Genomic DNA, 25,008 nt, shown 5'->3' on the forward strand with positions numbered 1-25,008 from the left:
AAAAAAAAAGTCTTTGGATTGTATAAGAAAATCTTTATGGTTTGAACAGTTTCATTTTATTCTAATAAACTGTCCCTTCGGGATTCCTTTGATGAGGGATTTTGGGTGGCAGCTGTCGGCCCTTAAGAATGTGTTCCTAGAATAATTTTTACACAAAATATGTCCCTATGGATACATTTATGTTGATCAATAAACAGATATAAGTCCAAATATTGAATGTGATGTAAAGGTGCTTAATAAATGATAAGTGAAATAAATAAATCATCCAAATAAAAATAAGATCATCTATAAATCGTTTGTAAAAAAATGATGTGATCTCTGAAGGGGTTCCTATCTCCAAACACGTGGAACGACTCCAACAAACCTGTCTCAACTTTTTCCCTCCGCTCACATGGTCCTCTTCTCCCGCCACGGCTGTCTTCCTCCTATTCCAGTCCCGTGGTCTTCAGTCCTCCTCTTCTGCTGTCTCTCCAGAAAAGTGTAAAAAAGAAAATGTGAGGCGCTTCTAATAGAGGTGCAATAAAATGTGAATAATAAACCTTATCAAAACCTTTTATAAAAAAGTGCTCTTTAATTATAATAATAAATAATAAAGATATATATTAAAGTGAACTTCGCTGCTCAACCCTCTGTGGAGAAGATCCAATTTCTCCTGTTGTAGATTGTAGGGAGAAGCTTGTGGGGAGCACAGATGTCACCATATGTGGGGAAAGAAATACATATAGTGCAGTATGTTCTACAAATTCAACAGTCAATTCAAAGAATCACGATTGGGAACTCACACTTTCCCAGTCAGAGATCAGCAGTGGAGATAGAAATGAAGACTTGATCAGTGTGAAGTATCAGGAATCGGCAGCATAATCCCTCAATGTGAAAAGATAACACACTTAGTGCAACATTGCATGTTCCAGTAAATTATTTATCAGAGGCAATAGGTATTGCACTTACATTAGGCACTATGTGCATAGATACGTAACAATAGTGATGCGCAGCTTGTGTATGCCTCCAGCCCTGCTCCAAAGGTTGCGTCGCATCACTTCCGGTCGGTCCGTCGCGTCACTTCCGGTTGCGATCGATCGCAAAGATGGAATCACCAGGGAGAGGGGAAGATGCTGCGTACACTTCTCAGGCTGCTGCAGGTTCAACTCAACGCGTTTCGCTGGCTTGGCAGCTTCGTCAGGAGTCCAATCTCTCCAGAAAGCCTGATAAGTGATAGGTGGGGAAGGGAATGTCAGATGAAACAAATGGTCGGATTATCAAAGGTCGGATAAGCAGGACTTTCCTGTATATATGTATTTTTAAAAAAACTATCTGTAGAAACAGATTACTATGTGACAAAGGTAGAAGAAAAAAGAAAAAACAAGGAGCACTGTAACTGAATAATTGAAGGCAGATCAAAATGTAGAAAAATAAAAAAAGTTTTATTCAGCAAACAATGCCCATGAGAAAACTAAAAGGCACTCTGACCCGTTTCCCGCCGACCTGGTGCTTTATCATAGAGTGCTGTCTACAAGTACACTGGATCCTTATGTAGTGAGCAACCCAGACCGGAAGTCCGTGTATCCCTGTCCGGCCAGGTAACGTGACCGTCAATGTTGGAAACAAGAAAAACAAACCAACCACAGAGATAACCGTCCCCCCAAAAAACGGGGACCTCAACCACAAGAGTAATCTCAGTGTAAATAACAAATTAATAAAATACAAACAAATCTACAATGTTAAAAAAAAATCAAAAAACGGAGGATGTTAATACATGTAAATGAAATTGTACAACATGAACGAGATAATCTTCCATGAAGGGGAATGAAAATGAGTCAGCAATGAGTTAACAACAGACATAACACCGGACGAACATGAATATGTATAAGTCCACAAAGGGAGTAATAGTTATTGAAACAGACATTGCCCAAATGCAATTAATACTGCAATAGCTAAGGATATAGTACCTCTGAAAATAATAACAGAGGTAGCATAAATATTCCCTTAGAACAAATAATGTTACAAAACGGCTCTTGATAATAATAGCCGTATAGAGCACATTCTGTTTAAATAATGCTGTTAAAAGCTCCTGATCGGAGAATATATCTCACCAATCTTTTAAGTGTTAAACTGTCCGTTGACAAAGCACTGCTGATAATAGTAACACTGTGAATCACAAAGAGGAAGCAAAAATGTAGCAAAATGCTACTCAAAGAAGGTTTAACAAAATGAAAGTAGCAAATGTAACGCAATCTTTGAAACGAGATATAGTAACAAGTTTATAGTTGTGAACAACTATTTCAATAAGGATTGCAAATTAAATGGAAATAATCTCAAAATTACCAAACTAATTGAATATTTCGATAGCATAATAAATATGCCAGTCATAAGAACATAAGGTAAGGAACAAACATTTCCATAGGAGTTTAAACTTTTTAAGTAGCTAAGTTTGTCTTGAAATCACAAAATTAATAATCATGATCTCAATACAAGAAATATGACAATCTACCACCCAATATTGGTTCAGAAACATTATAATGAACTGACGAGCATATTATTCCACTAAGTTTCAGACATCACAAACCAAGAACACAGCAATGCTAGTATTCTATAGGCTAGTGGAGTGGGAAGGACAACCAAAAAAAAAGGATAAATGTAACGAAGATGGTATCTCAAAAAAAGATGATATCACAAAAAATGAAAATGTTTGATATCCCACTCTGTGTTAAATCCTTTCGGGGATAAAACATCAAGAGCATGTATCCAGTACATTTCCCTTTGATTGAGGAGTTTGAGTCTATCCCCTCCCCCCCCCCCCCTCTTACTGGCATAGGTACATTTTCTATTCCCATAAATGTAAAGTTAGGTGATATTTCTAAGTGACAGCCATTGAAATGCCTGGAAACAGGTAAAATATAATTTTTATTATTTATAATGGATCTAATGTGTTCCATAATCCTGTTTTTTAATGGTCCAATTGTCCTTCCCACATAGCCACTGCCACATCCACATGTGAGATAATACACAACATAAGATGTATCACAATTAATGAACGCTTGTATGTTCTGAGAGCGTGTATTATTTTTAAGATAAACTTTTTTTGCATGAACAGCATACTTGCACATAATGCATTTACCACATTTAAAAAATCCCTGGGGTTTCACTGAACCCTGAGTTATTAATCCCGATGAATATAAACTAGGGGATAAATGATGGGCAAGTGACTTAGCCCTTCTAAATGCAAAATTTGGACCACTCTCAACTATTGATCTAATATCTGGATCCAATCGCCCCTACCACATGCAGCACCTATCACCTGAGATCAGACTCCAAAAGACTATTCATGGTCCCAAGGCTCAACAAAGTATCCGGACGTTCCTCCTTCTCCTTCCGTGCACCCCAAAACTGGAACAACCTACCAGAGACCCTCACATCCACCACCAGTTTAAGTTCTTTCAAATCTAAGGCTGTCTCACATTTTAACCTGGTCTGTAACTGTTTCATACGCTCATAATATATATTTTCTTTAACTGTGCATGCAATGTCTTGTATATAATGTATACCTTGTTCATTTATGTAACTGTACTTGTAACCATGTATTATTTGTTTTTCTCGGTGCCCAGGACATACTTGAAAACGAGAGGTAACTCTCAATGTATTACTTCCTGGTAAAATATTTTTTAAATAAATCTCAGTACTCTCCAATGTTTGGAAAAAATAGATCGAATCTGAGTTGCTTGTTTACTATATTTAATTATAAACGTAGGTGACTGTCTATTGAATCTAGATCCGGAGTCTCTCTTATTGTTGGTATAGCCCCGGTATCCCTCAGGGGATTGTCACATGCTGCGGCTTAGTCAATAGGGCGGCTGCATTTGCAATTAAGGCCTTTTCAGTGCAAGGGAGCCTGCGCTGGCAGTTTTGAATAGGGACAGTTAAGAGAGGCTGCAGTTACATGTTGCTAGGCAACCAGTGAAGCTGTGAGAGATGGCAGTTTAGTTTTTAAAAAGAGTGTCAGTTGGAGCTGTGTGAGTTAGGGTGTGTGTGCAGGGAGCAGTAGCCCCTGGCACTAGGCCTAGTTACCCCCAGAGGCCCCAGATAAGTTACCATTGCCCCAGTTTGTGGTTGCTTCAGGGACAGGCCCTACTTGAGGAGTTCTGCCCCTTTAGCTATTTGGTTAAGTTAGAAGGCACTCAGTAGTGCACAGCCTGATTACTGGGTCTGGGCTCAGACCCCCCAGAGTTATATAGAGACTATCTTCTCGGAGGCCCCGCCAAGCAGTGACTGCGGCCGGCCGGTTGCAGACGGATCACTGTCAAAGTACAGACGGTGCAGAGCTGTGGTGATATTATCCACGCTGGAAGTCACCCCACGCGTAGGAGGACATCACGTCGGATCAGGCAGATCCACTTCAGTGTATAGCGGCACCTGTGGCTGGAGCCTGGGCATGTATCTATAAAGAGTGCACCAACACGTCCAGGGATAGCGCTATCTCCAACACATGTGGGTGCGGTTTGGACATAAGGTACTTTGGGGAATACCTATGTTGATGTGTGCACCCGGTGCACGTCCATGTGTGTATACGCATTATTCTGTGTGGTACAGGTACCGGAGTTGTTATTAGTAGTTACAATAGTAAACAGTTATTAGCATACACTGTGTGCGTGTTTTATTATTGTGGTTCCTGTAAGAGGACCATCCCACTCAGGTGGGAACCCGTACAGGTGGAGGCGCTGTGTGCGACGAAGGATCAGGTAACCCCAGGCTCCAAGTGGCGGAGGTTCAGGCCTTCTGTGAACCTATCAGGTGACGCACCACACCCGGTAACACAAGTGTAGATTTCCCCACATGGTCCCTATCTGCGATTGGAGGAGGGGGGGAAAGGTGTTACATTGGCATTCCCTAATGTTTTAAGTAGATCATCTCTGATCCTAGATTTAGCATATAGATATGCATTATCAATATCTCTGGGAGCATAGCCTCTCGACAAAAATCTCTGTTTTTGTTCAATGGATTGTACCTCAAAAGATTCCTCACTGGAGCACAATCTCCGCAAGTGGAGAAATTGGCCTTTAGGAATCCATCTTTTGAGGGCAAGTGGATGATTACTATCAGCAAGTAGAAAGGTGTTTCTAGCATTGTCTGAATATTAGTATCGACATCTATATATAGAATTAAATCAAGGAAATGTATAGTGTTAAGACTCTGTTCATAAGTGAAAGTGAGATTTAATGAATTAATATTTAAAGTGTTAATAAATAAAATAAGTGTGTCTAAATCCCCTTCCCAAATAAAAACCAAATCATCGATATACTGTAGTGTCTGTAAAAGATAATCCGGTCTCTTAATAAATTGTGATCTGAAAATAAAAAGGTGGATTCCCACATTCCCATGAATAAATTTGCGTATGATGGGGCAAAAGATGTCCCCATCGCTGTACCTCTACATTGCAAGTAAAATTGTGAATTGAAAGAAAAATAATTATGTGTTAAAAGAAATGTAATAGAATCCATAAGAAATGTGCACAAAGTTATGGAAAGTGAAGATTTGCCAAGATAGCAATCTACCGCTTTGAGGCCATCTTCATGGGCAATGATACTATACAATGACATAACGCCCATTGTTAACCATCTGTATGGATTTTGCCATTCAATTGATTTAATAGCATTCAAGAGATCTGTGCTGTCCCTTAAAAATGACGGTAAGAATTTTACTATGGGCTGCAAAAAGCCATCAATGTATTTCGATAACCCATCTCCCAAAGATCCAATACCAGCCAATATGGAGCGACCCGGAGGTGCTCCAAGTGACTTGTGGATCTTTGGGAGATGGGGAAAAATGGGGATTATCGGATATTCAATGTTTAAAAAGGCATGCTCTTTTTTGTTGAGGGCATATAGAAACCTACCCATGTCTAACAGTTCCAACAATTCTTTCTTATAATTTGATGTAGGATCCTTTTTTAAAGGTTTATAAGTTGTAAGATCTCCTCATATCCTTAGGCACTCCTTCTCGTAATAGCTGGCCGCTTCCACAACGATTGCACCGCCTTTGTCCGCATTTTTATTATCAGAGATTTATCTTTTTTTAGAATTGAAATCTGAGTGGATTCATTATCTGAAAGATTTTTAAAAGGTGGTGTGGAGAAGGTAACGCCCTTGGCCAGTAGCTTTAGATCTTGTTCAACTAGTTTTTCAAACGTTTTAATAGACATATTGTTGGAAATGTTAAGACAAAAGGCAGACTTTTTGTTTCAAATTTTTTTATTAGGCATTGATACAGCATACAGTGTGACAAATATATCTTAGCCTAATACAGGGTTTTTTCTTTTTATTGACACAGTCTCGACATGCCTGTCATGAGAGAAAGGATTTGGCCCGGGATTAAAGGGGTTACACCCCATTTGGCCACCCTCTACTCTCACCTGGGAAGCAAGGGGTTAACTGGACTGAGGTCCAGTAATGTGTTTTTTGCCTTGCTTCAGTATCCAAATGTTTATTCCCCTGTATAAATGTATTGTGTTATCCTGGTGTTTGCACTCACACATACACTAGGGTTGATGCGGGAGGGAAGGGGTTAATGTTAATTTAATGATTATAGCCCTTTGTTCCCTTTTCCCGCCTTTTCAGGCTCCATTTTGCAGCCTTCCATAGGTCGCCATTGAGCCTCCATGCGTTCTAATGGCAGAAGTAGCGGTTTTGGACCTGTTTTCCAGCGACGACCAGCAGGTGGCGTCCGAGAGGAGGAGCGGCGGTTTCCCATTGTAAATCAATGGGCTCATTGACTTCAATGGAGATTCCTCAACGCCGGCCTCGAGGAACAGTTTGGCAGCCATCCAAACCGCAGACCGCAAAAGCAGATACAATGTCTTTGAAAAGAGTTTAATCACTTCGGTCAAGTTCAAAGACAATTGGCGTGGGAATCTTAGGTTCTAGGGCCCCTGGGAATAAAGTTCCTTTTTTCCCCTAGCTCCTAAGAACCCCCACACACGATCCACACTGGGTCCAGGAATGAGAGACCCCCGTAAGGGGACGAGCGGAAAAGGAGGGTCGCGCCATTGACTTCAATGGCGGAGCGGAGGTCCCATTGAATCTAATGGCGGCGTGCGCCATGCATTGTCTATGGCGGCGCCGGCCATTGATTCCAATGGGGAAAAGCCGCATGGCGTAAAAACGACTAAGTGTGAAATGCTGAAAAATGTAAGTCCATATCTCCGGTTCTGAAATGACCAGAGGGATGGGATTTGGGTGGCATGTAGCCAAGGTTCCGGCTTTAATGCATGGCCATTCCCAGCCCCCTCTGATCAACCAGACAGAGTGAGGGCAAAGGTAAAGATTTGTGGTTTTTCCCATAGACTTCAATGGCGGCGGTTACCCCATTGAAAGCCTATGGCGGGGAACCCCATTGACTGCAACGGCGGAGTTGCTCCATTGAAGTCCATGGCGGCAGAGCCCGTTGTTTTCAATGGGGAACGAGTGAAAAGCAGAGACTCATTTTTTAAAGGGAAGAATCCTGTATTTTAAAAATGTGTTAAAGTGCATTTCTGTATCTCCGGTTCTGGAGGTCGCAGAGTTGAAATTTGGCCAATATGTACGGTCACTGTAGGCATTAATAACTGGCAGATTTCGACCCACTGGACCCACCAGAAAGGAACATATTAATATGTGAAGATATTAAAGTGTATATGGGATTTTGGATCTGCTCTTAAAATGCAGACTCAATCTGCTATGCTAATAGGGCAGGGAGGGCATCCTGAAGATTTAGCATAGCCCGGTGATCAAAAGTGATCAAAGGTTAACTGCCCTGATTGTTTATACTAGGGTCAGGAACAAAGGAGCTGAGTGTTTTTTAAGTGTGGTACTTCACACTTACAAGGGAAGCCAAAATCTACTTCAAAGAGATTTTTCTAGCCAGCTCGGCGCCTAGGGTTAAGAGATGGGTTTTGAAATGGTATTTAAACCAGGATCACCCCTTACTCAATTGTCTTCATGTATTGTCGTGATGTCCACATCTGAACCTGAATTATGGAAGAAATGGCCCATCCTGTATCCTGATGGCTTTCTTGTCCTAACCTTAAAGTAAGTGCCTATATTTTGTCTGTTATTTGTATAATCTCGTGTGTTCATCTTTTTCAAGGAATAAATTATATTTTATCATATCTAAGCCTCGTTCAGTTCAACCCAGTTATATTTTTGGTGTGTATTATTAATAGCCTGTCATAAAGTTACCGTCACAATGCCCCCGGCCCTTCTTCCTGGGTCGAAGGGGCTAGCAAGAGGGGGGGGAGGAAACAGAAAAAGAGAGGGGAAAAGAAGGGGGGGGGATTTGGGGGAGGGGGGAGGGTGTCCCATCCTCCTCAGTGTCCCGTATGGGATCTCTCCCTTGTCTCGTCTATCATTAATTGGGGGGGGAGCAAGATTAATTTGCTGTTCGAGTCAGTAACCACTACAGGTGGGCCACGTTTTTCACACAAATCATCATTTGGTATATGAGAAAATGCATCGGAATCATCCTAAAACCTGGAGAAATACTTTTTGAGGGACAATTTGCAAACAAACAATTGCAAATTAATAATAGTTTCAAACAAATTAAATTGACATTGAGGGGCGAAATTTAAACCTTTGTTTAGCCAGCTTAGCTGATCCACTGTTAAGATTTTTCAAAGATATTAAAGCTACAGTTCAGTCTTTTTTTTTTTTTTTCTTTTTTTTTTTACTTCAATAGTTTTATGTGGGCAATCTCTAATTACCTAAAGAACTGCATAGCTGCCGGTCAATTCGTTCTCCGTCTATTGCTCGGCAACGTTTGGCGACATCTTTAAATATGGGGAATGTAAATCGTTGCTATAGGAACAAGCATGCTTGTTAAAATAGAATACAAGAAAATCGGTCTTTCAAAGTTGTTTTTTTATAAACAGAAAATGCTAAAAGTATTTTTTCTTACTACAGAACTGATTTATTAAAAAAAACACACATGCAGGATATTGCCTGAACTGCAGCTTTAATTACATTATTAAAGTGTGGATAACCGGTGCGTCAAAGCATGCGAGTCCCAATAATTTTGTAATGATTCTTCCGTAGGGAACACTCCAATATGATGGTGAGCAATGGAAACATACCCTAATAGGGCAAGGGACTAGTACCTAGTGCTTAACCAGCACAATGAGCAGTACAGAGATTGTCCCAACCATAATAACTAGGCATAGTATGTAAAGAACACTCACTTATAATTCCAGAGGAGCAGACCCATCAGGTATCTTGAACAGCGTGCAATCCACCGAACAGCGAAGGTAAGGTAGATGAACAAAGGCAGTGCACTGCCAGCAAAAAAGGAGGAGGCTAATGGTTGCAGAAAAGAACTTATTTATTAAATAAAAGGATCAAACATGACCCCTGGAGCACCCAGAGAACGCACACCTATTACATTATTATCTTTAGAATTGAATTTAGGAATATTTTTTCCTCTTGCTGGCTCCCCTGTGGTTCCCTCCCCCTCTTTTTGATGAATCTCTGTGTCCTTCCCTGTTTTTTGAATCCCGTTGTTGATGAGGGTGAACCAGCTTTTGGGAATAGAACATGTACCTATGCCAGTAAGAGGGGGGATAGACTCAAACTCCTCAATCATAGGGAAATGTACTGGATACATGCTCTTGATGTTTTATCCCCAAAAGGTATTAACACAGAGTGGGATATCAAACATTTTTTTGTGATACAATCTTTTTTGTGATACCATCTTCGTTCCATTTATCCTTTTTTCTGGTTGTCCTTCCCACTCCACTAGCCTATAGAATACTAGCATTGCTGTGTTCTTGGTTTGTGATATCTGAAACTTAGTGGAATAATATGCTCGTCACTTTATTATAATGTTTCTGAACCAATATTGGGTGGTAGATTGTCATATTCCTTGTATTGAGATCATGATTATTGATTTTGTGATTTCAAGACAATCTAAGCTACTTGACAAGTTTAAACTCCTATGGAAAAAGTTTGTTCCTTACCTTATGTTCTTATGACTGGCATATTTATTATGCTATAGAAATATGTAATTGGTTTGGTAATTTTGAGATTATTTCCATTTCATTTGCAATCCTTATTGAAATAGTTGTTCACAACTATAAACTTGTTACTGCTGTACATTCTGGGTATGTGCTGGGCTAGTTTAAGGCATTTCTGCATTGACTAATGACCCATAGGATTAACACAGCAGCGGTCCCTTGCAGTCCCATTCAGTTTGAATGAGACTGCCAGGGACCACCGCTGTTAATCTGATGGGCCATTAATCAATGCAGAAATGCTGGGGCTAGTTTAAGGCATGTATCCAGCATGTACCTGAGTGTACCTGGGTCTTTTTGGCGATTGCCACTGGTTTGTGTTAGAATAGTCGCAGTCTCTGCTGTATATCTCATTTCAAAGATTGCTTTACATTTGCTACTTTCATTTTGTTAAGCCTTCTTTGAGTAGCATTTTGCTACAGTTTTGCTTCCTCTTTGCGATTCAGTGTTACTATTATCAGCAGTGCTTTGTCAACAGACAGTTTAACACTTAAAAGATTGGTATTGTATTGTATGTCTTTATTTATATAGCTCCAATAATGTACATAGCGCTTTACAGCAGTAATACACGTGGTAATCAAATAAATAACAGATAACATAAATAACAGATCATGGGAATAAGTGCTTTAGACATAAAAGTAACATTAAGGAAGAGGAGTCCCTGCCCCGAGGAGCTAACAGTCTAATTCGTAGGTAGGGAGAACGTACAGAGACAGTAGGAGGGAGTTCTGGTAAGTGCGTCTGCAGGCCAAGCTTTATGTATCATGTGTTCAGAATATCCACAGTGCTATTCATATGCTTGTTTAAGCAAGTGTGTCTTAAGTTGGTGAGATATATTCTCCGATCAGGAGCTTTTAACAGCATTATTTAAACAGAATGTGCTCTATACGGCTATTATTAGCAAGAGCCGTTTTGTAACATTATTTGTTCTAAGGGAATATTTATGCTACCTCTGTTATTATTTTCAGAGGTACTATATCCTTAGCTATTGCATTATTTATTGCAATTGGGCAATGTCTGTTTCAATAACTATTACTCCCTTTGTGGACTTATACATATTCATGTTCGTCCGGTGTTATGTCTGTTGTTAACTCATTGCTGACTCATTTTCATTCCCCTTCATGGAAGATTATCTCGTTCATGTTGTACAATTTCATTTACATGTATTAACATCCTCCGTTTTTTTAAAATTTTTTAACATTGTAGATTTGTTTGTATTTTATTCATTTGTTATTTACACTGAAATTACTCTTGTGGTTGAGGTCCCCGGTTTTTGGGGGGACGGTTATCTCTGCGGTTGGTTTGGACCAACATTGACGGTCACGTTACCTGGCCGGACAGGGATACACGCGCATTCGGTCTCGGTTTCTCACTACATAAGGATCCAGTGTACTTGTAGACAGCACTCTATGATAAAGCGCCAGGTCGGCGGGAAACGGGTCAGAGTGCCTTTTAGTTTTCTCATGGGCATTGTTTGCTGAATAAAACTTTTTTATTTTTCTACATTTTGATCTGCCTCCAGGTCTTCAGTTGCAGTGCTTCTTGTTTTTTCTTTTTTCTTCTACCTTTGACTACGTTGGCGGGATGCACGCCAGGATGAAAATATGAACAGCTGTCCGTGAGTACAAGTGGATTTTCTCCTGTTGTTGGCTCACTGCCTATGGAAGATACACGGACCTGACCTAGAGTAGCTGGTTGTTCTTTGACTCCACAGGTTACCTCACATGTGTGGGATACATATTGGCTTCTATTCCAGTACTTTTTAATTTGGTCATTTATACAGCTCAGGATTGCATTTCATCCCAAGCTATATAAGAGCGATTCAGATGATGTTTATCTGACATTGGACTTTAAATAGTTTCCTGTTGCACCACACTGAGATTCACTTCTCCTTTACATATGTGACAAATGTGATACGGTAGATTTGTATTTCATACACACAGCTTTTACAGTTATTAACAGTAAACATCCCCATTAATAATGGAGTTTATAAAGAAGAAGCTACTGGCAGAAAAATAAGCATCCCTTTATTTTCTGAGGCTGGTAATTGCTGTAGTAATAAAATGAGGCAGTAGCGAACAGAAAGTTTAGGCATATGTGTCAAACAACAGGTTTCAACAATAAGTGACTGATGTGTGTTAGTTATTGGGCGAGTTGGGTTATTATGTGTATTGGGGGGAGGGTATTATGAGTATTGGGGAAGTTGTTTATTATGTGTATGGGGAGGAGGTTGTTATGTGTATTGGAGAGTTATGTGTATTGGGGGGACTTAGTGTGTAGTGGGGGATTGGTGTTATTGAGTGTTGTGTGGGAGAAAGAGGTGAGGTTGTCGGGGGAGATAGAGAGGTGGCGTATAGGGGAGGGCAGAGGAGGGGGTGTGAGAGATAGAGCACTGAAGTCAGAAAGTGAATGTGGAGGGGATTACTCTCTAATAGGTAAGTGGTTCAATGTTAGAACTATTGGAATACTAGAACACTGTATTCATTCCCATGTATATTGTACATTGGACATTTGCCTATGATAGAATAAGTTCTGGTGATCAGCTGCTGATAGATATATGATCTGAAATGTCATTACTTCAGCACTTGGAGTAAGTCAACGAGAGAGGACATTCACTAAACCCTGTATGATCCTTTCTTCCCACTCCTATAAGGTATATTTTAACCTTAGAGGCTGCTGTAATACTCTGCCACTGCCCTTGCTTTATATCGAGGAAGATAGGTAAAGTGTATTCTTATTCCTTTTGTGTCCCAATTCTAGCTGGTATTAGTGGTTGCTCAGGTTGGCCCACAACATAATTTAACTGACTTAATATGATGCTGGGTAGTACTGAGCACCTACACAAGGCTACTCTCTCTGCTTTGAAGCACCATCAGTGTGCAATGTAGCCTAGCCTCCTAATGGTAAGTTCTGATTGAACTAGTGGTTGTACTACACAAAAGTAACAGGACTGGCGCTTAGGACAGTGTGCCAATATGAATTCAGTGGTGAAGTGAGAAGCACTAAGAAATAAATAGTGACCCCCTGTGGTATAAAGCAAACATGACACTCCAGCCAAAGGACAGATCACACAATTGCAAACATAGGTGAAAGTGATAATAATGTTATATAGATAAAGCAAACGCGACCCCACTCAACCTTCACATAGAAAAAAGTCTTCTTATTTCTTGGGATATAGTGGACGGTAAGTACAGGGAGAAAAGGTAAACCTAGTAGCCGAGCACTCAATCACAGAATGATTAATGAATGTGTTCAAATACTTTATTGTCATCAACGAATATAAAATGTAGGGGTTTAAAAATAAACAACACTGCCCCATCCACACTTCAGGTCCTGATGTGGTCCCAGGGAGGAAAGGAAAGAGGACCGAGGAGGTTTGAGCTAGGAGCAATGAGATGCACGTGGGACACATGGCTCAAAAACAAAGGGAAATATGGCCTACTAACTACCCCGTCTCAAATCACCCCTATTTTTGGCAACCCGAACTTCCCGCCCGGGTGTTCTAAAAAGCAATTTGACAAATTCCAGGGTCTTGGAATAAGACTGATTGCCGATCTGCCGAAGAATGGAGAGATCCTAACCTTCCAGGAATTACGAGACAAATACCAATCACAAAATCTCCATTTGTTCAAATTCCTACAAATCAGACATTTTCTGCTCTCTCTCTCCCAGAACTCCAAATTCCCCCCACCCACCAGATTCGAAACCCTATGCAGTAAAGGCAGGTATCAAAGAGGCCTAATATCCGAGATTTATAAGGGGATAGAGTCAGCATCAGAACCCCCGACCCACCACTATATGCAAAAATGGTCAGAGGACCTCAATATACAAATTGAAAAAGACGAGTGGGAGGACATCTGGGAGATGTCGGCAAAAACCTCAATCTGCACAGTAACAAAAGAGAATATCTACAAAATTCGATTCCAGTGGTACCTGACCCCGGCTAGACTGAGCCAGATCTTCCCCAGCACACCTGACGTGCTGGAGAGGATGTGGTCAAAAGGGAGACATGGCCCATATTTGGTGGTCATGTCCAGAGATACAGAGGTTCTGGGCAAAGATCCAGATGTTACTTTACGAGACAACGGGGATCCTCTTTCCCCTGGACCCGCTGACCCTGGTGCTGAACAAACCGTTTGATGACCTGCCTCCACCGATGAGCAGATTGGTCTCTGCAATTCTGACGGCGGCAAGATGCTCAATAGCGGCAGCCTGGAAGCTGATTAAAGCCCCAGCGAGAAACACGGTCATTAGGTGGATAGACGAAGTAATGTCAATGTAAAAGCTAACTGCCATGCTACACAAAAAAATGCGGCAGTTTTGGAATACTTGGCATCCCTGGATAGGACCCCAGGGCCTGGGCCTACATTAAAACAGAAGGGACGAGATTATAGCGGTAACAGAGGAGGTGATGGTAATCCGCGGGGACCCCCCCTCTCCCATGCCCCCCCTCCTCACTCCAGCCCCCCTCTCCCTGCCCCTCACCCCCTCCCCACTGTTTGTCTACCCCCCCCATGCTTCCCCCCCTCTCTACCCTCACCCCTAAACAGAAAATTATATTGGCTAACACCAAATTGTTTCAACTGAAGTTATGAAGTCATGTGCCGATGACTATACTGTACCCATATCTGTAAGTATTGATGCCAATAAAAAAGATTGATACAAAAAAATAAATAAACAGCACTGACAGTGACTGTAATCATAGTAACATCGCTGTATCAGCTCTGTGGATCCACGAGTGACAGGATGTCAGAAATCTAATGCTGAAACGTAACAGCCTATTGGGGTATATGGTGAAGGGACAATTGCTGATAACACTGCTGTAGTGTAAACTGCTCCTGAGGCAGATGAACTCTGCTCGTGGTGATTACCTTAATCCCCAAAAGTTTAACTGAGTAAGGGATTGATCATTGACACATAACCTGTAAGGAGATGCGGTAATACTCAGATGTGTACAGCTGAGGTATCAGAGCTCGCCTGCTACAATACAAATGTCATAGTGAAGGCGGGCATCCCCCAGGAAATGCAGATAGGTAAATATAGCTGCCAACAGTGTTAATTAGGCAGGTAGTGTAGCGGTATCACTGAGCAGAAAATTATTCTCCAATGAGGGAGTAATAACCACTGTTCCGTCAGTATGGGGTACATGGTATAGTTACTACTGCGGAGGGTTAATGTGAGGAACAGCTGCATGGATCGCACATAAGGCTCGAATGCAGTGAGTAACTATGTAGAGAATAAGTTGTGATAATGTCCCTGCAAAGGGGATAGGTAAATACCCGCTGCAAAAATAAAGCAGCTAAATATCCCAGTATCTGTGGGTGGCTGTAGAGATGAGACTACTGTTGGTCGTGTCCGATCGCTCAATAGACCACAGTTGGTATTTCTAACAGATCAACTGCATTGTATACGATAAGGAGCAGGATGATGATGAATCGCACAGCCACGAAAATCCAATTCCAAATAGGATTCATTATCTCCAAACACGTGGAACGGCTATGGGCACAAGTTTCGCCCCATCATACGCCAACCTCTTCATGGGGTGGTGGGAGTCGTTCCACGTGTTTGGAGAAATTAATAAATATAGGGAGCACATAATTTTTTATAGGCGCTATATTGATGATCTTCTGTTTATTTGGGAGGGAGACATCACCACACTTTTGGAGTTTATTTCTGCACTTAATGACAATGAGTTTAATCTCTCTTTCACATTTTCTTATCACTTTCAACACATTTACTATCTAGATTTATGTTTATATATTGACACGGCACTTTCTATACAGCCCACATTATACCGTAAACCTAATTCACGTAATACTTTTTTAAGAGCAAGCAGCTGTCATCCTCAAGCCACGTTCATGGGAATACCTAAAAGCCAATTTATTAGAACCCGCCGCAATTGTTCTAATGATGATGAATTCATAGTAAAGTCAAATGATTTATATGTTCGTTTCCTACAGAGAGGTTATAAAAAAACTGATTTAGATAGAATACTAAAAGAGGTTTATAACATGGACAGGAACAGTCATCTTAGACAAAAATCTGTTAAGAGATCAAGATCCAATTATAGTCCATCTTTCATTACACCCTTTAGTAAACAAGCACAATCTATCAAAGCCATTTTCAAAAAACATTGGAATATTTTATCACTAGATCCTGTGTTAAAACCATATGTGTCTTTGGGTCCTAATATTATATTCAAACGCGCAAAAACAATAGCAAATACACTATCCCCCAGTTTATTTACGGCTGGAGAAGAGATAAAATCATCATTACCAAAAGGAATGTATACGTGCACCAAATGTAAAGCATGCACATATATGAATCAAAGTAAAATGTTCACATCAACGGTTACAAGGATGATATATAACGTCCAAACTTTTATTAACTGTAACTCCACACACATTGTTTATTTACTTAAATGTGGTTGTGGACGTCAATACGTCGGGAGGACAACAAGAAAATTAAAAATTAGGGTCTTAGAACACCTCCGACTAATTTGTAATAAAGACCAAAACCATCCCGTACCAAAACATTTTTCAAATTGTCCCCATGGTAATGTGAATCTCCTTTCGGTTCAAGGTATTGAACACATCCCTGTATCCCCTAGGGGTGGGGATAGAGTAAAGATGTTGGACAGACGTGAATCCTACTGGATATTTACCTTGAGAACCAGAGAACCTTTTGGCATGAACATTGATTGGGATATAAGTCATTTTTTTAAATGATTTTTTATTTTTTATATATATTTTGTTTTGATTATAAACACATTTCAATAATTCCTTATTCAAATTAATTACTACAATTGGTATATAATAACATTAATATTCATTTATTAATTTATTGCCTGTATATTAGTGATTCTTATTGAATCAATCAAAACAATTTAAATTCAATATTTTGTTTGCTTTCCCAACCATTGTTCATGCTCTTTTCCATCAGTTATACTCGTATAATATTTTGCATCATGTATACCTGTATTTCTTAATTGTTTTCCAGAATTACATTACATTAGTTAATATTATATGTGGGGTCATTCTATAATAGTTCATTGGTTATGTTACTATAAAAATAATTATTGCACTAAATTGATAGGATTCATTATGAATTATAATTATATAGTTGCTATTTTTAATATACCCTTCTGAACTATGTATATGTTCTCTCCATGAACTATAAAGTAACCATCATTGTTTGCATGAGTATATGTCAATATATATTACATTAATGATCACAAGAGGGGTTGTTAGTAATATAACATCACGATCATAAATCCCCTTCTTGTATTAACCTAATCAACTCGTTTATATTGACTATACTCATGCCAGTTCGCTGCTTCAGCATTATTTATCCCGTTTTTAATCTTGTAAATGTTTTTATTTCGCCGTTCGTTTTTTTGTCAATAAAGTTTGTTTTACAAAAAATAGATAGCAAGTTAGAATTAGCATACCACCTGACTTGCCGGGCCAATTGATGTGTACGCCACGTCACCGCGACTCATTTGAGATGCGGGTTGATGACATCACACCCGGTAGCACGGGATACAACTCAAGTGAGTATAAATTAAGCAGCAATGTGTTATGTTGTCACCTTGATAAAGTGCCTTTGTGCACGAAACGCGTAGGTGCGTTCGTGTTGTCCTGTTGCTGTACCCACCTGCATTAAACCAGACCTATTGTATCATTGGAGTGTGTACTTTTGTCTCATACCTTCCGGTCCTGTTAAGGGAATTGGATTTTCGTGGCTGTGCGATTCATCATCATCCTGCTTCTTGCTGTTTACCTACCTGGATGGGCTGCACGCCCTGGATGTCTGGAGGTCCTGCTAAGCACCAAGGTAAAGGGCCGCAGTGCCCTAACATATATATATATATGTATACCTGTGCTTTTGCTATTCAAATATTGGTTATTTGGTTGGGTTTATATAGTGTTTAAGCTGTGGAGGTCAAGTGGACCCCACTTGACACTTAGCCCTTGCCATATATATGCCTTAATATTCATGGACTCCCCATTGTCATCCTGATCATTAATACATGCCGTGGAGGAATTCTCTCTAATTTTGGAAGCATCCCATCTGTTCTACTTTATACGATAAGGAGGAGTGATGAGTAAGCTCATGTATTAGATTGTGAGCGCTCATACGCTCCCTGCAAAGTCCACCCGTGTCAATATCACTTATGGGAGGACCTATGAGTTACGTGCCTTGAAGAAGCGTTCCTACGTGAAGCACGCGCGTTTGCCACACTGTTGCACACGCGGGACGCTGACAATTTGACCGCAACACTTACTGAGATTGCCTCTATGTTGCAGAGTCCTGCGCTATATACCATTATTTTCCTACGTCGTCACTCCGAAATTTATGCCCAATGTTTGTTTTAATAGCACATTTTGGAGAGTTTCGTCCTTATTAAATTTTGATACATATAGTCTGCACTATGGTGTTCTCCTATCTTCTACCCTAGGACATCCACACAGCATCTCAACTAAGAGGTTACCTGGTATACACCGGACCTGTTCCTGCACACCTAAATACTGAGTGTGATGTGCCTGGGTTACTCATACCTATGTGAGTATAACCTTTGAAGATTTTGAGCACCACCCGCTGTTTTAATTACAGTATTGCACTATATATTGTTTCATTCTTTTGCATACTTATATTATTCATGTCATTTTGTCCATAATTATGAGTTAATTTCTTATGTCTTTTTTATTAAATGTTTTATTAATTATCCAATTCACTTGTTGAAATTCTCAGCTGTTTGTTAGTTTGTCATGTTTATTATGTTTACCACGCAGTATTATGCTATGCACTTTGTTTGTATTTCACTTTAAGCACGAATACAAACCTGTTGGAGCACTCCTGGGATCTGGATACTCATCGGCCCTGGTTGTATATATCCTTTATTTGACATATATTTATATGTTAGGCACCACAGATATCTATTCTTTGTGTTCATCTATGTTTCTCTGACCAGGGGGTCAGAGTGATATCTCAGGCTGCCAACCTATGCTACTGCACATATAGAGTATCAGGTTCTACTACTACAAATACTGATTAGTAGCTATTTACACCTACAGAGTTAGAGCTACCTATTTTGTTTTCATTCTTCCTTCTTTCATTCTTTTGCATACTGTGTATCCCGCTCCCTCATCCTCGCCGTGAACTAGTGGTTGCCCAGACCGGCCCACATCTTAGTTTAGCGTTCTGTTTGAGAGTTATTCACCATGAAACATAATGCCACGACACACTCTTCTATGACTGAAACCTTTGTTTCAGTCGCGCTTGTGACGTGCTACTGCCGTCATCACCAGACGATTCCCGTGGAAGTTCTCTACGCCAGTGGGATTGATGTGGCTGTTATCATCTGTATCGAAATTTTCCCATTCCGTGGAAGAGTCATGGTACTCTTTACGTGTTTGTTTAGTGGTCCTGTATATTTTCCCCATTTTGTAATCATTTACGTCTCTCGTGAATTTTTTGTGTTTTCTTTCTTTAATTTCTTTAGTACATTTTTTTATGTTTTCCTTTAATTTTGATTCTAAATCTAAAAAAAATCAAGATCTTTGTCCCACTTAACTATTTGTTTAAGTTCTAGATCCAACTCCACAGTTGCTTCTTCCAATTTGGAAGACTCGTACTCAATCAAAAGTAACATTAGATCCTTTTAGCATCTTGAGAGTATACTTTCCCATTTTTGGTGAACACCTCGTCTTGAACCCCAAAAGCTGGGAAAATATTGATATGTAACCCCCTTGGTATGAGGTCATTTTTGATGTAATTCCGTAGACTGGAGGTTTCCCACCACAGTCTTGTCTCCTTTTTAAACCTTTTTTCTAAGTTGGAGAAATACGTCTTAATATCTGCTGATGGGTTTGATACTCCTTCAGCTTGATCCAGAGAAAACAATTGTTCTGCTTCCAATTTTCTATTCTTAGAATCAATTTTAGTGGTCAAGAATCCTGCCATAATATAGTGTAGGGCGAGCTAGGGTCCAGAAAGAACCTAGGTTCAAAAATGTGTACACAACAGAGAGAAGGTCCCTGCACAGCCTTGTGGTTACTTTCTAGAGGGGTGCTATCAGGGAAGGGTACATATGGAAAACTCTGAAGAGAAAGGACCCTATCGATGCACACTCCTCTACTAATATTGGAAAAATAAATAAATTTTATTAAACATAGAAAAACCACAAATGTCGTTTAAAACGTAATACTAGCGCTCTGAGGTTAAAATATACCTTATAGGAGTGGGAAGAAAGGATCAAACGGGGTTTGGTGAATGTAGAGCTCTCTCCTGTTGACTCGCTCCAAATGCTGAAGTAATGAATTTCAGATCATATATCTATCATCAGCTGATCACCAGAACTGATTCTATCATAGGCAAATGTCCAATGTACAATACACATGAGAATGAATACAGTGTTCTAGTATTCCAATAGTTCAAACATTGAACCACTTACCTATTAGGGAGTTATCCGCTCCACATTCCCTCTCTGACTTCAGTGCTGTAGTAATACATACACAAAACTCTGCAATTGAGTATTGTAAGAGACGTGTGCAGAGTTACGCAATAGAGACTGGTTTTAAAGCTGCAGTTCATGCAATATCCTGCATGTGTGTTTTTTTTAATAAATCAGTTATGTAGTAAGAAAAAATACTTTTAGCATTTTCTGTTTTAAAAAAAAACAACTTTGAAAGACCAATTTTCTTGTATTCTATTTTAACAAGCATGCTTGTTCCTATAGAAACGATTTACATTCCCCATATTTAAAGATGTCGCCAAACTTTGCCGATCAATAGACGGAGAACGAATTGACTGGCAGCTATGCAGTTTTTTTTAGGTAAGTAGAAATTGCCCACATGAAACTACTGAAGTTAAAAAAAAAAACGGGAGCCTGAACTGCAGCTTTAAGGTGAACTAAAAATACGGCTTTTATTGCGCCTGCTTCTTTAACACCTGAAAATCATGAAACGTATGCAAATAAGGGGTTAAACAAAGCTTCTGCACCACTTGGGAGTATTTCTAGGTAAACATATGAAGTCCAGAACTCCTTTTAGATAGCATGTTTCCCAGCCCCAAACATATAGTTTGATATGTGCAGATATACGACAGATAATGTCTCTCTGGTAGCAGTAGGGGGGAATCCTTCTCTGCTCTCCTGGTATAGTCTTTTTGTCCTAAGGCTAAGACCCTGTTGCACGCGTCCGCACAGCTGTCTTGCTTTGCCGGCGGCGCGTGCAACTCCCTGCACCGCAACCTGCGGTCTGCATGAAACTTTTTCCGGCGTGGGGGGGCGTGGCCAAAACAGGTGGGGGGCGTGGCCATGACGTGAGGGGGCGGGACTGCCCCTCAGCTGTTCAGCCCCTCAACTCCTCAGCCCCTCAACCGCTGAGCCCCTCAGCCCCTCAACCGCTGAGCCCCTCAACTCCTCAGCCCCTCAACTGCTCACACACACAGACAGGCACTCACGCACTCAGGCACACACACAGACAGGCACGCACTCATACACACACACACACACAGATAGGCACTCAGGCACACACACAGACAGGCACTCACTCACGCACTCAGGCACACACACAGCCGAACGCACAAAACAGACACACAAGCAGCTCTCCTCCCCTCCTTGGCTGACTCGCGTACCACGTGACGCGTCAGCGCTGAAAAGCACAAGGAGGTTGTAGCTCCAGCAGGCTGACGCGTCACAGTACGCAGTCAGCCCTGCAGGAAGGAGGCAGCGGGGGCAAGGACCATTCGATTAAGGGTCTGGTGGCACGCGGCCGCGTGCGTCGCCGGCCGCAGTGGGTTCACAGCCTAAGGCACTGTCAGCTTTCAGGTTTTAGAAATCTTCTCCTCTTGTTGTCTTGCTGTCAGTCTACAGCTCTCAAGACCTCTCTGTCCCTTCCTGTTTCAGCCCACGTGGGAGCTCAGGAGTCTCTCCTTCCTGTTTCTGGAGGAGCCTTTTCTCTAACAAACCTCCAATCTGCCAGGTGCTGGTCAATTAACCAGCATATTGCTGGATTAGAGGCAAGTTTTCTGAACAGGGATAAGTCCCCTGTTACAAGTATCAACAATCCTTTTTAGCAATATATATTAGCATAAGGACTGCAATTCCATAGCTCACCTTTGGGTTATTACTCATTAACCCCATCGTGGTGAGCAGAAGTAAGACCACAAAAATATAGCTTACCTGCAGGATTTGAATGATCAACTCCTCTATTGAGAATAGAATGTATTCTCTTTGCACACAGCGCTAGTGTTAGGTTTTAAACGACATTTGTGTTTCTTTCTATGTTTAATAAAATGTGTTTATTTTTTCAATATTAGTACAGGAGTGTGCATCGACAGGGATCCTTTCTCTTTCGTGTTTTGCATACTTATCACTCTCTGCTGCCCTCCTCCTGCAGCAATCAGCACTTGCTGGCCGCACATGCGCACGAGCGGCTGACAACACGAAGCCATGTGACATGACGTTGACAGCCACGCAAGCTCCCCGTCGCGCATGCTCGCCCGGCAAGGGCCCATCACGTATTTACTATGCTCATATACAACAACAATATCAATAACGTGCCACAGGTGGCTAAATAACAAGTGGGGAATTATGAGCGATGCGGGAGGGGCCACAGGTGGTGAAGCTGGTGGGGCAACAGGAGCAGACAGATGGGCCACAGCAGCAGCAGAGGAGGAACCACAGTATTATATAAAAGTCCAGCATCAGATGGAAGTGCTACATCTGAATAATCCACCTCTGTGAGATTAAGAATAACAAAAGTCTAATTTTCTGTCACCTGCGATGTTTCCGTCTCTGAATCCTCATCCTCTGACCCTGGTGGTTGTCTGTGAGATGGCCCTATGAAGAAAAGTTTTAAAAATGACACTCAGAATGCAATCATTATTCACCATACAAAAGAATGACATCATTATTCACCATACAAAAGAATGTAAATATGTGTATGTTCTGAAAATGTAAATATATGTATGTATCCAAATTAGGTATAGAGACATAAGTGTTATAACATTTATAATGTCTGTAGAAGGGTCAGTCCCTGTTAACAAGAGTTTAGGACTCTTTGGACAGCGAATAGTTAACTCATGCCTAAAGAAATAACGAGTCCCCTGCAGGCAGTCTGCAGTTTAGAGTTCCTGGTCTGCAGACAGACACGAAGGGGCCTATTCTAGTAGCTTCGATTTGACTTAATGCTTGTAAAGTGCACTTTACAAGCGATTTTGCATGTGTAACTATTCAGAAAGCCGTGATAACGTCAAAATCGCCTGTAAATTTCTTTTTTACTAGGATTATCACTCTTGCACAAACAAACCGAGCAGTAGGTCAAAAAAAGGTGAAACTCACATTTTTGCTAATGACTGCGGTTTAAGGGATGAAAATCGCGGCTGAAAAACTCCTTTTTTTTGTGCCACCTAAAGGTTGGCGAGATTGGAATTGTGATTTGCATCAAATAGAGTATTTTATTTTTACTACATACAGTAGGATTTAAGCTGGGGTCTCCAGAGCTGAACCGCATTCATTTGAGCTCTTGAGACCCCCTCCTTCAATCCTATGTAATAAAAATAACATAACAGCCAAGCTTCTTTTCCTTAGTGGCTAACCGCTAAGGCAGGCGTTGCCGACACCCAGCTGCTGCCTCCCTCACTCACTATCCTGCCGGCAAAGCTAAACTGGCCTAATCCACAGAGGTGGCCTGCTGGAGGGTGTATTTGGGGTGCCTGTCCAGGCAGCTTGCTGTAGACTGGTAGAAGGTAGGTTCCCCTGACAGGCACCTCTGTGGGCACCTTTCAGCAAGCTGCAGGGCAGGCAACTCTCTACAAGTTTCTAACAGGACCCCTCAATCCTCAAGGGCAGCAGGCACACAGATCCACTCTTCCAATATCCCTGTCCTCTCCCCCTCCCTCTCCCCCTTCCCCCCCTCTCTGTCTCCCTTCTCTGTCTTTTCTCTCTCTCTCCTCTCTCCTCTCGCTCCTCTCTCTCCTCTCTCCTCTCTCCTCTCTCTCTCTCCTCTCTCTTCCCATCTCTCTCTTCCCCTATCTCCTTCCCCTAACTCTTTCTCCTTCACACCCTCCTTCTCCCCCTCTCTCTTTCTCTATCCTTCCCCCTCTCACTCTCTGTCTCTCTCTCCTTCCCCCCTCTCTCTCCTTCCCCCCCTCTCTCCTTCCCCCCTCTCTCTCCTTCCCCCCCTCTCTCCTTCCCCCTCTCTCTCTCATTCCCCCCCTCTCTCCCCCCCACTCTATCTCCCTCCTGTCCTCTCTCCTTCCCCCCTCATCCTCTCTCTTTCTCCCCCCCCCCTCTCTCTCTCCTTCCCTCTCCCTCTCTCTATCTCTCCCTCTTCCTCCCCCTTCTCCCTCCCCTCACCCCCCTCTGTCTCTCCCCATAGCCCAACACACAATACTCTGTGCGGTGTGGGGTTTAATTGGGGAGAGGGGTGAGATGTGGTGATTAATTAGGAGGGGGGTGAGATGTGGGGATTACAAGGGGAAGATGGGTGGATTAATAAAGGGGGGGGGGCTGCTCCTTTAATTTGACCTGGGCCGAGAGAGAGAGACAGACAGACAGTGAGACAAACAGACAGTGAGTGAGACAGACAGGCAGACACAGTGAGTGAGACCGACAGGCAGGCAGTGAGGGAGACAGACAGACAGTGAGTTAGACAGACAGACAGTGCGTGAGACAGACAGTGAGTGAGACAATCAGTGAGTGAGACAGACAGTGAGTGAGATAGACAGAGACAGTGAGTGAGACAGACAGACACACAGTGTGAGGCAGACAGACAGTGAGTGAGACAGACAGACTGACTGAGTCAGACAGACTGAGTGAGGCAGACAGACAGTGAGTCAGACAGACACAGTGAGTGAGTGAGTGAGTGAGTGAGACAGACAGTGAGTGAGACAGACAGTGAGTGAGACACACAGATAGCCAGTGAGTGAGACAGACAGTGAGTGGGACAGACAGTGAGTGAGACAGACAG

At 41.5% G+C, this 25,008-nt stretch overlaps 1 protein-coding gene across 3 annotated transcripts in view; it reads right to left on the reverse strand.

Moving 5' to 3' along the window:
• STAT6 (signal transducer and activator of transcription 6) overlaps nucleotides 1-23,677 on the reverse strand; it is a 206,826-nt gene extending 183,149 nt beyond the window's left edge. The window contains exons 1-3 of one of the 3 annotated variants that reach the window (XM_075591486.1): nucleotides 23,379-23,677; nucleotides 22,816-22,877; nucleotides 949-1,202 (exon numbers count right to left, since the gene is read on the reverse strand). The gene's annotated coding sequence lies outside the window, so the exon portion shown is untranslated. Of the gene's footprint in view, nucleotides 1-364; nucleotides 463-782; nucleotides 901-948; nucleotides 1,203-22,815; nucleotides 22,878-23,378 lie in introns of those variants that run through there. The other 2 variants (XM_075591487.1, XM_075591488.1) reach the window with 2 other exon arrangements.
• Between the last annotated feature and the right edge of the window lie 1,331 nt (nucleotides 23,678-25,008).

Source organism: Ascaphus truei, chromosome 3 (genome assembly GCF_040206685.1).
Source record: "Ascaphus truei isolate aAscTru1 chromosome 3, aAscTru1.hap1, whole genome shotgun sequence".
NCBI classification, from domain to species: domain Eukaryota; kingdom Metazoa; phylum Chordata; class Amphibia; order Anura; family Ascaphidae; genus Ascaphus; species Ascaphus truei.